General features: G+C 36.6%; 1 pseudogene; it reads right to left on the bottom strand.

The window, feature by feature from the left end:
- Positions 1-234: 234 nt before the first annotated feature.
- LOC144252979 (short transient receptor potential channel 7-like) overlaps positions 235-14,663 on the bottom strand; it is a 63,078-nt pseudogene continuing 48,649 nt past the window's right edge.

Raw genomic sequence — 14,663 nt, 5'->3', positions numbered from 1 at the left:
TATGACTTTGAAGTAAATTTCTCTAATCTTTTGAGGACCATGGATGCCACAAATTCTTTACACTAAACCATTTTCTACACAATTAATGCTATTGAAAGACCTGAGTTATCTGTTTCTCAAGATTTGGAATTGGCTTTCTAGTAATGGGATTCCTCACTGTGACACTACTGCCAGTAGTCTGGAGTCTGAAAATATCTTCTGTTCTCCAGGTTAAAGGTCTAGTCATGGACTGACTCATGATTCGTCTCTCTCTATTTGGAGGCTGGGAATTGAGCTGGGAAAAGGTGGTGGGATCTGAGCAGCCCTGTGAGACTGGCAGTTCCCTGTCTGGAGAGAATTTGGGTGTAATCACAGTCACTTTACAGGAACATGAAATATGAGCACAAAGCTAGGCCAGCTGCCCTGTGAAGTGAGGCAGGAAGGCCAAGAAAGATGGGAAATCTTACCTTCTTGACTTCATATTTAATGGTAAGTTTTATCCTGCTCAAACTTGGACGGTGGTGGTTGGACCAGACTTGGAGGTTCACATCATTATTTAAAATTGCTTCTAGCTCTTCTGTGTCTCAGCACAGGTCCATCACGCCCACCACAAAATCCTTGCATTGCATAGATAACTTCCTGTAATCATTCTATCAGAATAAAGAAAAATCAGGGGTGTGTCACACTGAGCCCTACAGATAAGCTTGCCCAGCACAGCAATGTCAATCAGCAATTGTCCACCAAGTGCGAACTTAATGGAACACATTGGAAACAAGGGCAATTGCTTGATTCAGAAGACAGGGATGTTTCTCTTGACACACAACCTAGAGGACATCTTCTCTAAGTCAGCACTTGTCAGAATGTAGTCCACAGATCACTTGCATTAGAGTTACTTTAGATCATGCTAAAACCGTAGAATTCATGGGAATGAGGTCCAGGAATGTATTTTTTTTAAAGTTTGCTCTTTAAATGATTTAAGTACCTGCCATAGCCCATCCAGGCTTTTTCAAAGCAGCAAATCTTTGGGCCTAATTACTAGCCAATTGTAAGGGAGGAGTAATAAGGAAATGAACTTTTAGGATGCTAGAAATAATACCTTACTCATTTAGCACCAACCTAAAATAGTGACTGCTCTGCATAGGAATTTACTAGAAAGATAAGGCTGACACACTGAAGTCTGAAGAAATTTATACACAGGTTTGGTTTTTATATGTGCTAGAAAATTGCTTGCAACTTACACATTTAAAACTCCAATGCAATTTACACTTTACAGGATTCTTTCTTATTACAAATCCATTTGTATGGCAAATCATGGCTCCTTAAATTACTTGACTGATGAGTAGACACTTTTAGTCTTGAACTTTTTGTTGTTTCATTTTTTTAATGAGTTGCCCCTGGGATACTCTTTTCCTTACCCTAGGTATATCTTTCCAACTAAACAAACCAACTTCTCTCCCTCTCAAACACACAGCTTAATTTCTGGATAATGATCCAAAATGTTGGACAAAAGAATGTTTTCATGTCACTCTCATACCACTACTTTCCTCCAAATATATCCTCCTGAGGCTTCCTTATTTCTTTCTTGGTTGACACCAATCTATTTAGAAACTACATAAGGACAAGATGCCACTTTCAATGTTAATCAATGTCAACAACCCTCAGACTCATAAATAGTAGTTGGCAATAGGAGAGCAGTTTTGCTTTTCCAGAGCCCAGATTCTTCAGCAAATAGATGGGAACCTGGCAAACTGTAGGAGCTCAGCTACTTTTCTGAGTTAATGATTTTTGTCTCCTTCCAGGGCTGCTGCATTAAAATGTCACTTTGCCTTAGAGAAAGAGGTAAGTAAATGCTTGCTTGCTGGGAAAGGGAAAATGATCATGAAAATATTTTCAGATGAGAATGGATACCCTTCATTTTTATGTATAATTTAGGTAGAAGAAGGAAATTTGAAAAATATGAGTAGAAAAAGGACTGCTCAGCTTAGGCAGATTGTGATGGACAAAAATTTGGGTAAGATACTTAGAGAGTCCTAGGTTTGGGCATCTATTGGGTGGTGGTTGGGTGGTGACATGAAGAGTTGTATTCTGTGCTTCTCCATCCCTAACACCCACCCATTCACATTCATTCATCATTTAGGAGCTACTGTATACCAGGTACTAAGTTAGCAGAGAATGAGGCCAATGTGGTTTCTAAGTAGTGAGGGCTGAAGGAGGCTGGGGATCCATCCTTAGGGTCCCATAAGGGTAATGCCATGTAAAACTTGCACAGAGTTTGTCCTGGCTAAAACATTTTTCAGAGTGCTGATGAGCCAGAGTTGAGAATCTCAATGTATAATACACTGAGCTCAGCAAAATGGAGAAGATGGTTCACCTCACCACATTGACCCTGACCCATTTAACTCTGGAAGTCCCTCTGTTACAACTGACATTTCCTGAATCTCCTTGCCCTGAAGCATCAACCTATTGCCTCTTCAATGAGAACCAGAATTGTCTTTGAATGTCAGTTTTCCTGGTAAAATGGAACCTGTTGGCTAGATTATACATCAACTCTTGGTGAAAACTCCTACCTGTAACTGAATGCATGAATGGGTACATGAAGTAGAAAAGGCTTGCCTTAGCCCTGGTCTAAGCTCCCACATGGGGAACAAGTCAGGCTATATGGCACTATACATGTTTTGTTTCTGCAGAATTTGAAGCAGGAAGTGCTCCTTCATTAGAGGCTGTCAAATTCCTGGGCTCTTTTACCTAGCCTGCCCATCTAAAAGGAGGCACCAGAGCAGCCAAAGTGTATAATAACATTTTTGTCTTCTGCATTAGACACAGGCTGTATGTCAATAAGGCTGGTATCTGCAGGTAGCTGGAGGAAAAAGAGAGAACCCAGGCCTGCCAGAGAGGAGAATCTCTGGTCATGTATGATGGCAGAGGGTTATAGGTGAAACCTCTAAAGAATTATGGCTTAATTGGGTCAATCCTGAGCTCTTGAGCCTTACAAGACATACCCCTCATTGTAGTTGAGGTAGATGAGATACATGTCCAAGACATCAGACATGCTCTTTAAAGTTTTAAAAAATATATTCCTATATTCTGAGGTTCCCCAGTCCCAATGGGTGACAGGTGTATCATCTAGCTCAATTCTTATAAAAAGTCATGATGGAAAGGCTATCACCATTTTCAACTTAAAGATGAGAAAAATAAGAGAGATAAGCAGGCTGAATACACTTCTCTTTATTGTATTAGTTACTGATCTATGGGTCACTCACATTTGGTGATTTGAACTCCTATCTCACTACCACTGTCCCTCCATTAGTGCTTTTGTTATTCTTGCAGTTTCAGTATATTGAAAGATTACTTTCCCAATACCCTGTCCTCTCACTTTCTTGACAGATCCTTTTCCAGTGAGCTCATCTTATTCCAAACTCAGCCACTCAGTCTTTTAGCTATTTCAGTAGCTGTGTATCATCCATGACTGCAACTGCAAATATCTTTTTTTTTTCCAATCACCGCCTCCCTATATATCCAGCTCACTGTTTCTGGGACCCCAATTAGTAATCTTTTGATTTCACCAGACCTACAAGCAATTGACCATTCTTCTTTTACCCTAATTTATACTCCCCTCTTTAGGTTACTGTTTTTCTCCTTAAAAAGCTTATATCTCATTGTTAATTATATGATAACCTTTGCACACATCAGCAACTTTTCTGGGCTTCACTATTTTTAGCCTTCACTGGATAAAAGCCTGGTCTTAGTTGAGTCTAATTGTCTATCACTCTGGTCCTGCCTCGGTACAGTAAATGTGTCTGAGAAGAGACAACTGCACTGATACATCTTCCTGTTAACTGTCTCTAACATCAAGTAGTCCTTAGTACTCCTGGCAATTTACTCTTTTACTCTTAAACAAGCATTTCATACCTTTCCCCCCTACATCTTCAAAAATCTCTACTTCTTCCTAACTCTTGGATGAGGACCTTGTTTTCTATTTATTAAGAAAATAGAAGTTATCAGCAGGGAAGCTCCCCATGCTCACACCATCACATATATGTACCCACACACATCTGTGTCCATGTATTCTGTTTTCCCTCTTTTTACTTTGGATTAACTGCCTCTGCCCCTCTTTAAGATCAACTCTTCCACTTGCATCCTGGATATCAACCTCTTATGACTACTCAAGGATGATGCTCCTGCAACCTTCCTTGTTCTCTCCTGTGCTGTCAACTTCTCCTGTCCCTACTTGCTCAGCACACAAACATGTGGTTATTTTTCTTTTCTTAAATAGAAATTTATCTTGACCCCACTTCCTCCTCAAATTGCTACTCCAATTTTCTGTTCCATTCCACACCAAAACTCTTCAATAGGGTTTTCTACATTTATTGTATTCAATTGCCCTTTTTGTACTCTTTATTTTTCCATTTAATAAGGCTTTCCTGCCCACAGAATTTACTGTGACTCTTCTGGGTAAAGTCATAAAGGATTTTTATGTTCCTAAATTCAACAGTTGGTTCTCAGTCCTCATTTTATATATCAAGTGCTTTGATATAGCTGATCATTTCCTCTTACTTGATATACAGTTACTTGGCTTAAAGTATAACATATACTTTTGTGTTTATTTTTTATGAATTACTACTTTTTTCACTCTTTGTTGATTCATCCTAATTCTCCTTATGTCTTAATTTTGGAATACCCCAAAGATGTGTCCGGTCCTCAAAAGTCTCCTTTTATCTATTGACACCCTTTGCTTTAGTGATCTTATCTAATGTCATGGCTTTCAGTAATGTACATATGCTGATAAATCTGAATTTTATATCTTTAATGCAACCTTCTCCCCTGAACTCAAGATTCATATATCTGACTGTCAACTTTATATCTTCACTCAAATGTCTAATAGGCATATTTCAAATTTAACAAAAAATTTTAATTGAGTCTTTACCATATTTTCTTTCCCCCACAGTTTCAGTTATTCTTGACAAAAAATTCTTAAATCTAGCCTTCATGTCTATCTTCCTCTTATAACCTGGAAACTTAGTGAAACTTTGTATGAAAATGAAAAATAAAACAGGGTGGAGATGTAGCTCAGTGGTAGCATATCCCTGGGTCCAATTTCCAGAAAACAAAATCAAGGAAAGGTAATGGGGAGTTGAGGAATGCTATGGTGTGGATCATGTGTTAGACTTAGTCCCCAAGGTGGTAGGAAGGGTATGCCCCCAAATTACCTAAGAACCTCCTACTAGGCGCTGAGACTATCTCAGAGGAATGGATAGGGTGAACATCATGGTTCATCATATCAGGGGTTCTTTTGTATCCATAAAGATCTTTCTTACTTGCAAACTTGTATCTGACATCCTTAGGTAGAATAGGATGCATAGGTGAGATGGAAGTTCTCTCTAGTCTTGTCAATGCTGATGGCATCCATAAAACAAGCAGAGTAAGATATGTGAATGTGGATCTTGTCATTTATCTCACTAAACCACTAGGTAGGCCCAGATCTTCTTTACTTCATCTCCTGTTAGGGCACACTTAAATCTGTTCTTTAAAGTAGAGGGCTGAGAGGAGATATTCTTAGCTTCTGGGGACTAGTGAATGAATGAGGAATAAACACACGAGGCAATATGTGCAGCATTCAGGGCTTAGGAGATGTTGTATGTTGCAGTGCTTCTTTGGACCATAGCAATGGCTATGCTGAAAAAAAAATAGGCCCTAGATTTTTACCTCTTCAAGGATGTCACATAAATTACATCATACAGGATATAACACTTTGAGACTGACTTTTTTTTTCTGAGCATAATCTCTTTTAGATTCATCATGTTGTTGCATGCATCAAAAGCTTATTTTTGATCCATCCACACGGGCCTGTGGAGGTCCAGGTGCATAGCAGGCCTGGTCCACCCCTCCCCAGCAGGGCAGACACCCGCCAGAACCTAGCCTCTGGTGCAGGATCATCCCTTCTGAGCAGCAGACTACCACTTGAGGTCAAGCCCAGCAGTCCAGATCCACCCACACCAACTTATGCAGGACCCAGATCCAGAATGCAGTAGCATTCACTGAGGGATGCCAGAAAAGTCTGGAAGCCCAACAACAAGGTGAGGTAAAATCTGCACGTGTCCTACAAGAATATAGGGAAGAAACTGTAATATCTCAGATTCACTCTGTGAGAAAGGAAAACACATAGACAACATGAGAAAACAAGGGAGGAAAGTGACCCAAATAAACCAGGACACTATAAAATAGAACCAATGGACAACAAAGTTGATGAAATGTCAGAGAAGGAGTTCAGAAGGTTCATAATTAAAATGATATGTGAATTAAAGAATGACCTAAATGAGCAAATACAGGTGAAAAATTGATCACTCCAACAATGAGATAAGAGAGCAAATACAGGTAGCAAAAGATTGCTTCAAGAGAGAGATAGAGACTCTGAAAAAAAAATCAGAAATCATTGAAATGAAATCAATGAAATCAAAACAAAAAAATTAGAAAATTGACAGAACAAAAAGTTGGTTCTTTGAAAACATAAATAAAATTGACAGACACTTAGCCATGCTAACAAAGAGAAGGAGAGAGAAAACTCTAAGAGTTATTTTCTGATATTATCTCATTGAAGAGATTGTACATTCCTTTGGTTTGAAAATCTGTGCCTTTCTCTATCCCAATAACTCTTAGATTTTTTCATCACTAACATATGTGATGAAAAAGGAAATATCACAACAGACACTACAGACATACTGAGGATAATTAGAAATTATTTTAAAAACTTGTACTGCAATAAAATAGAAAATATTGAAAGCATTGACAAATTTCTAGAGTCATATAATTTGCTCAAATTGAATTAGGATGATATATACAATTTAAACAGATCAATTTCAAGTGACAAAATAGAAGACACCACTGAAAGTCTACCGACCAAGAAAAGCCCAGGACAGGATGGATACTCAGCTGAGTTGTATAAGACCTTGAAAGAAGAACTAGTACCTATACTCTCCAATTTATTTCAGGAAATAGAAAAAGAGGCAGCACTTCCAAACTCATTCTTTGAGGCCAATATCACTCTTATTTCAAAACCAGGAAAAGACACATCAAAAAAAAAAAAGAAAACTTCAGACCAATATCTCTGATGAATAGAGATGCAAAAATTCTCAATAAAATTCTGGCAAATCAAATACAAAAACATCAAAAAGATCGTGCACTGTAATCAAGTGGGATTCATCCCAGGGCTACAAGGTTGGTTCAACATATGGAAATCAATAAATGTAATTCATCATATCAATATACTTAAATATAAGAATAATATGATCATCTCAATAGATGCAGAAAAAGCATTTGACAAAATACAGCACTCCTTTATGTTCAAAACACTAGAAAAACTAGGGATAACGGGAACATATCTCAACATCATAAAGGCTATCTATGCTAAACCCAGACCAACATCATTTTAAATGGAGAACAATTGAAGGCATTCCCTCTAAAAACTGGAACAAGACACGGATGCCCTCTTTCACCATTTCTATTTAACATAGTTCTTGAAACGCTTGCCAGAGCAATTAGACAGATGAAAGAAATCAAAGGGATACACATAGGAAAAGAATAACTCAAATTGACACTATTTGCTGATGATATGATTCTATACTTAGAAGACCCTTATAGTTCCACCAGAAAATTTTTAGAACTAAGAGATGAATTCAGCAAAGTAGCTGGAAATAAAGTCAACACCCATAAATTAAACACATTTCTGTATATCAGTGACAAATCCTCAGACAGGAAACTGAGGAAAACTACCCCATTTACAATAGCCTCAAAATAAATAAATAAATAAATAGATAGATAGATACATAGATAAATAAATAAATAAATAAAATACTTGGGAATCAACAAAAGAAGTGAAAGATTTATATAATGAAAATTACAGAATTTTAAAGAAAGAAGTCAAAGAAGACCTTAGAGGATGGAAAGATCTACCTTGCTCTTGGATAGGCAGAATTAATATTATCATAATGACCATACTTCCAAAAGCACTATACAGATTTAATGCAATTCTTATCAAAACCCCAATTACATTCCTCATAGAAATAGAAAAAGTAATCATGAAATTCATCTGGAAAAATAAGAGACCCAGAATAGCTAAAGCAATCCTTAGCAGGAAGAGTGAAGCAGATGACATAACTATACCAGACTATAGAGCAATAGTAACAAAAATAGCATGGTATTGGCACCAAAACAGACTGGTAGATGAATGGTACAGAATAGAGGATACAGATACTATCCCTCAAAATTACAATTATCTTATGTTAGACAGAGTTGCCAAAATCATGCACTGGAGAAAAGATAGCCTCTTCAAGAAATAGTGCTGGGGAAACTGGAAATCCATATACAACAAAATGAAAAATTAAACCCCTATCTCTCATCATGCACAAAACTCAACTCAAAATGGATCAAGGACTTAGGAATACAATGAGAGACCCTGCATCTAACAGAAGAAAAATTAGGCCCTAATCTCCAACATGTGGGATTAGACCCCAACTTCCTTAATAAGACTCCTGTGGCTCAAGAATTAAGATTAAGAATCAATAAATGGGATGGAATCAAACTCAATGTTTCTTCTCAACTTAAGAATCAATCTGTGAGTTGAAGAGAGCCTACATCTTGGGAGAAAATCTTTACCTCTCATACATCAGATAAAGCACTAAATTCTAGGGTACATAAAGAACTCAAAAAGCTAAACACCCCCCCAAAAAAACCCCACCCCAAATAACCCAATCAATAAATTGGCCAAGGACCTGAACAGACATTTCTCAGAAGAGGATATACAATTAATCAACAAATATATGAAAGAAATGTTCATCATCACTAGCAACTAGAGAAATGAAAATCAAAAACCACTCTAAGATTTCATCTCATTCCAGTCAGAATGGTAGCTATTATGCATACAAATGATAATGAGTGTTGTCAAGGATGTGGGGGAAAAGGCACACTCATACATTGCTTCTGGGACTGCAAATTAGTGCAGCCAATATGAAAAATAGTATGGGGATTTCTTGGAAAATTGGGAATGGAACCACCGTTTGTCCCAGCTATCCCTCTCCTCGGTCTATAACCAAAAGACTTAAAAACAGCATATTATAGGAACATAGCCACATCAATGTTTAGTGGCACAATTCACAATAGCTAGATTATGGAGCCAACCTATATACCCTTAAATAGATGAATGGATTAAAATAATGTAGCATATATACACAATGGATATTACTCAGCAATAAAAGAAAATCAAATCATGGCTTTTGAAGGTGTGGATGGAGTTAGAGAAGATAATGCTATGTGAAGTTGGCTAATCCCCCAAAACCAAGTGCTGAATGTTTTCTTTGATATAAGGAGGCTGATTCATAGAGGGACAGGGAGAGGGAGCATGAGAGGAATAGGCGAACTCTAGATAGGGCAGAGGGGTTGGGGGGAAAGGGAGGGGGCATGGGGTCATAAATGATGGTGAAATATGATGATCATTAATATCCAAAGTACATGTATAAAGAAAAAAAAGCTTATTTTTTTCTGTTTAACATCCACTATATGTTTGTATCACAATTTATATATTCATTAACTGATTGATTGTTTGTTTCCAGTTTTTGGCAATTAAGAAGAAGGCTGCTATAAATATTCACATATAAGTTTTTGTGTGAAAATAAATTCTTATTGTTAGAAAAGCTATCTAGGTGTGGGATTGTTGAGTATATGGTAAGTGTATGTTTAACTTTGTAAGAAACTACCAGTTTGTTTCTGGAATAGGTATATTATTTTACATTACCACCATCAAATTATGAGAACTACAGCTACTCCATAGTCTTGCCAGCATTAGCTATTGCCAAATTATTTTCTGTGTCATGGTATTTCATTGTGGTTTTAATTTGCATTCACTAATGGGTAGTGATGTTGGGCATCTTTTTCTGTGCATCTTTTCCACCTCTGTATCTTCTTTGAGAAAAGATCTGTTCAAATTCTTTGTCCTTTTAAAAAAATTGAATTGTTAATTTTCTTATTATTGAGTTTTGAGATTTCTATTTATATTCTGGATATAATTATATATTTATATAAGAATTGTATAAGTTTTCAACTTTCAAAAGCAGATGTTTTTAATTTTGGTGAACTCTAGTTTATCATGTTTTTTCTCTATGGTTATGTTTTTGATGTCACAACTATGAAATATTTCTTTAACAAAGAAAATTTTTCTCTAGAACTTTCATAGGTTCATTTACATATTTAGCCATGACCCATTTGTGTTAATTTTTATATAATGTGTGCACATAGATTTTCACTTGTTCTAGTCTCATTTGTTGAAAAATTATCCTCTTTCCATTGAATTGCTTTGACACAATTGTCCAAAATTACTGACTGTATTAGTATGTGTTTATTTCAGTCTCTCTATTCTGGTTTCTATAGCCTATCTTTTCCTACCTTCACTAATACTCAATGTCTTTATTTTTGTTGCTTTCTGTTAATTATCAAAAGTAAGTACTTTTATTCCTCCAACCATGCTCTATGTTTTAAAATTGCTTTGACTTTTTTTCATTCCTTCCATTTTTTATATAAATTTTAAAAATAATATTATTCATATCTAAAATAACTTACTCTGAGATTTTTAATGGAATTTTATTGAATATATAAATCATTTTGGGGAAAATTGACTTCTTTGTTGAGTCCTTCAAACCTTTAACATGATATTTATCTCCATTTACTAAGGTGTTCTTTGATTTCTTTTACTGATATTTTGTGTTCTCAAACATATGGGTTTTACATATGTTTGTAAGATTTGTATTTGAGTATTTAATTTTTCAACTACTAGAATTTACTTTTTTCTTTTATATTGTTCATTAAATAGTAATATGATTAACTTTTGTTTGTTTTCCTTATGTCCTATGATTTTGCTAAATTCACTTATTGGTGCTTTGTTGATTTCTTGAGATTTTTCCATATGAACAAACATATTCTCTGAAAATATTGATTGTTGACCTTCTATGAACACATACTTTAAACACATTGACTAACATGCCTGATAAAATGCTCAGAATGATTATTTTACATTTTTTTAGACTTATGAAGTATTGTTTTAAAGAAGAAAATGTTGTCAAATAATGTTTTTTGTTATCTTTCATTTTTAAAATATTTTTAGTTGTCAATGGATCTTTTTATTTTATTTATTTATATGTGGTGCTGAGGATTGAACCCATGGCCTTGCACATGCTGGGCAAGTGCTCTACCACTGAGCCACCCCTCATCCCTGTTTTTTGTTATCTTTCAACTCAAACTTATTAACTCCATACTTTTTATGTAGCCAACACTTTAAACAGTTTTAAAACTATTCACCCTTTACTTCTGGTTTTCTGTTCAACAGATATTAGCTGAAATTCTTTGGTCCTTAATAGCCTAGAATTTCTTTTCTTTTCTTTGGGTTCTTAAATTTCACAAGCTTATTTATTACTGAGATGAATTTCTAGTCCTAATACAAAGGACAAACTGAAACCATCCAACAAGGTAAATTGATATCTTGAACATTTGGTGCTGAGACTATTGTTTTGACAGCATCAATTTAAGGAAATGATTGGTTTGCTTGATTTTGGTTAAAAAACCCAACTCTACAATTTTGTAATAGCTACTGACAAACTTAAAACAAAAGAGGGAGAGAAGCTCATTACACTGATGGGTCAAAAGTTAAATGATTTTCTCAGAAGGATGCTGTAGAGACACCCACACAATACAGAATAATTAACACTCATTTCCCAATGGAGACCTTAGAAATTAGATTTAAAAAGAGTGTGGGCTTCCAATACATTCCCCCACCCCTCCCTTAAGGAATGTAGTTATTTGAAAGGAATGTGTATGGAAAGCTTCAAGTGAAATATAAAAGGAGGTAAGTCAGTATATGTGTGTATGCTGTAAAACCTGGGAGGTGTTTCTGCTTTTGACATTAAGGTTAAGTTTAGTAAATGGTTGTTATGACAATAATTAATAATAAATATGTTCTAAACATTTTAATGTGTTACTAAACAGTCACAACTGTCTTATAAAGCAGATAGGGCCATTAACCCTAAATGAGAAAAGTGAGAATTGACTAAAATTGGAGGTCACTGGTTACCTTGACTGGAGTACTACTTGGGGAATGAGGGGCATCACCAGAAGATGAAAGAAGTATTAGAGCCAATAGTTTGGACAGCCATGGTGAGAAATTTTATTGCAAAGAGAAATGAATTAGTAGCTGATGTGAGAAGAAGGGTCAAGAGAAGCTTTTCTTTCCTTTCTTTCCTCACTTTTTTCTTTCATCCTCCATTTCCCCCTTCCTTTTTTCTTTCCTCCTCCTGATGAGAGAATATTTTTATGGGGATGGAAATTTTTCAGTAGATAATTATGCTAATCATTGCCTATGATATTAGTAGATCCTTATATTAATCCATTAGTCTTAATAGTTTAGAGCATTGAATGTAGTGTATAAGTAGAAGAATAAATTTATATAGAATCATATATGGTTTGTTTGTAGTAACAGGAGGGAAGTTCAATTTGTAGGTGAGGAAACTAGTAGGGTTAATTCATGAATGAGGAAGATTACGGATATTTTCTTCCTATTGCCTTAATTTCTTTCAGTGAAATAGGACTAAAAATAATTAGTTGTGATTGCAAATAAAGGAGGCTGTAGTAGAAGTTCAAGGAGAGGAGTTCTGATATAGGTTTTAGGAGAACATGAAAATGCAAAGATTGGTCGGTTAGGATATGAATATGGAGAACAATAAGAGCCCATTTGAGAATTATGGTCCTCAATTTAAATGAAGTCAGTCAATGTGGTGATTTTTTTCCCTGCCACATTCATTTTTTTGGGTGCCAGCATGGAATAGATAAAGATTTTACCAGGGTTGTTTTTTGTACACAAATCAAGAGAGGGGCTGAGAAGTTGAACAGTATATGAAGGAGTGATTATGACTACAGTCATGGTACTGAAACTGGCATGGAGAACTTTGAGGGGAAGTTAAAAAATGAAAGAAGGGTTATGTGAGTTTGGGGTACTGGAGGAGATAAGAGACTGACAGGACTGGTGTAGTCAAGGAAGATGGAAACATTGGAGCTGCTATTCTGAGAGTGTTATTGGTGATGCTTAGATGATGGAGGATTTACATTCATTGATCAGAACACGTGTAAGCTCAAGTAAGCTCCTGATGACCAACAGAAGTGTGGAATATGAAGAGATGAATCCAACTGAGTCAGGGTGTTGGAAGAACAATCTATGTGTATGTTAAAATGCCAAGAATTTAAACAGGTGGAACTGAAATCATGGGGAATGATTAGGAGTGACACATTGTTGCAGACTGTACCAATAAGGGAAGTGGCAGATGTCCTCCTCTAATGAAATATTACTCAAAGATGGATGCTCTTAGGGAGGAAAGATGGAGAAAGGTCTGGAGAGTCAAGGAATAGCAAGGGGATGTCCATCCCATTGCCAGGCCCAGTGCTATGAAGACTGTGGGAACAAAATCAGCCCCAGGACTGCAGGGGAGACTATGTCATTAGGGGGAGCCAATCTTTAGAAAGTGTAACAAGGTGGAGCATCTCTCAGGGAAGGAGTCAATGACAAGGGTCCTTTGTTGAGGAGGGACTATGACTTCTAGTGGATAAGGTGAGAGGGTATCTGGGAATGAAGAAAAAGGCAGGTATTAGGGTGGAGTAGGGGAAAGGAGCAATCTTCTGGAGAATCCAATACAGGTTCCAAGGGTGATCTGGGACACAGTGCCTTCCTATGGCAATGACATGGAGAAGCTTAGTTATGTGATGTTATAAGGATTTGTGAAGTGAAGCAAATAAAGCAGGGAGCACAGTCCTGGACACACAGGTCACACACAGTAACTTTTAGCTCGCAGGACTTCAGTGATGCATCCTACCCTAGCACACTCCCTTCTGCACACCCCCTCACTTGTTTTGTGGGATGAGAAAACTCTGAATGCTAATATTTAACAAACAAGACTGAATTGTTATTAATTATAACTGGAATCATTGAAATAATTAATGCTGGGTAAGAACCTGAGCCTGGTGCTCATTTTTGCAGATGAAAACTGAAAAGCTTCAATCCATGTTTTAGGTTTCATGCATACAATTAATTGTTTCATTAACCTTCACCATATCACTAAACTCATGATCCAAAGGATCATCAAAGCAAATACTCTTCAGTATTTAAACTCTACTTAGGAGCACAGATCTAAGGAATGTGGTTCAAATTTTGTATATGATACAGAAATCCAGGATACAGAAATCCAGTACTTCTCGCAGCTTTCTCAGGGAGATTTAGATAACTCCTGGGTTCTCAGCATCCAGGGTTCTGCCCTGAGGGTGTGGTCAAGTAGACCTGGGTCCTTGCCCAAGACCTCCATAAAGGCTCTGCCATTGTTTACTCACTGTCATCCTGAGTTGATATGCTCTCTGCAGGAAGTCTTCTTTTGTTCACCCTAAATGTATTCCCTGCATTTTTCAAATGCATCTCTGTGCATCAGGGTTTCAAGATCTGGGAAAGAGTAGTGTGTGTGTGTGTGTGTGTGTGTGTGTGTGTGTGTGTGAGAGAGAGAGAGAGAGAGAGAGAGAGAGAGAGAGAGAGAGAGAGATTGGTGATTTTGGAATTTTTACTGATTAGTTTTTTTCATGAGAAGGATTGCTGGATAGTTAGTGTTTGGGTT

This window comes from Urocitellus parryii, unplaced genomic scaffold (genome assembly GCF_045843805.1).
Source record: "Urocitellus parryii isolate mUroPar1 unplaced genomic scaffold, mUroPar1.hap1 Scaffold_79, whole genome shotgun sequence".
In the NCBI taxonomy this organism is placed as follows: domain Eukaryota; kingdom Metazoa; phylum Chordata; class Mammalia; order Rodentia; family Sciuridae; genus Urocitellus; species Urocitellus parryii.
The sequence above is the reverse complement of the archived record's forward strand: the minus strand, read 5'-3'. Positions and strand labels throughout refer to the sequence as shown.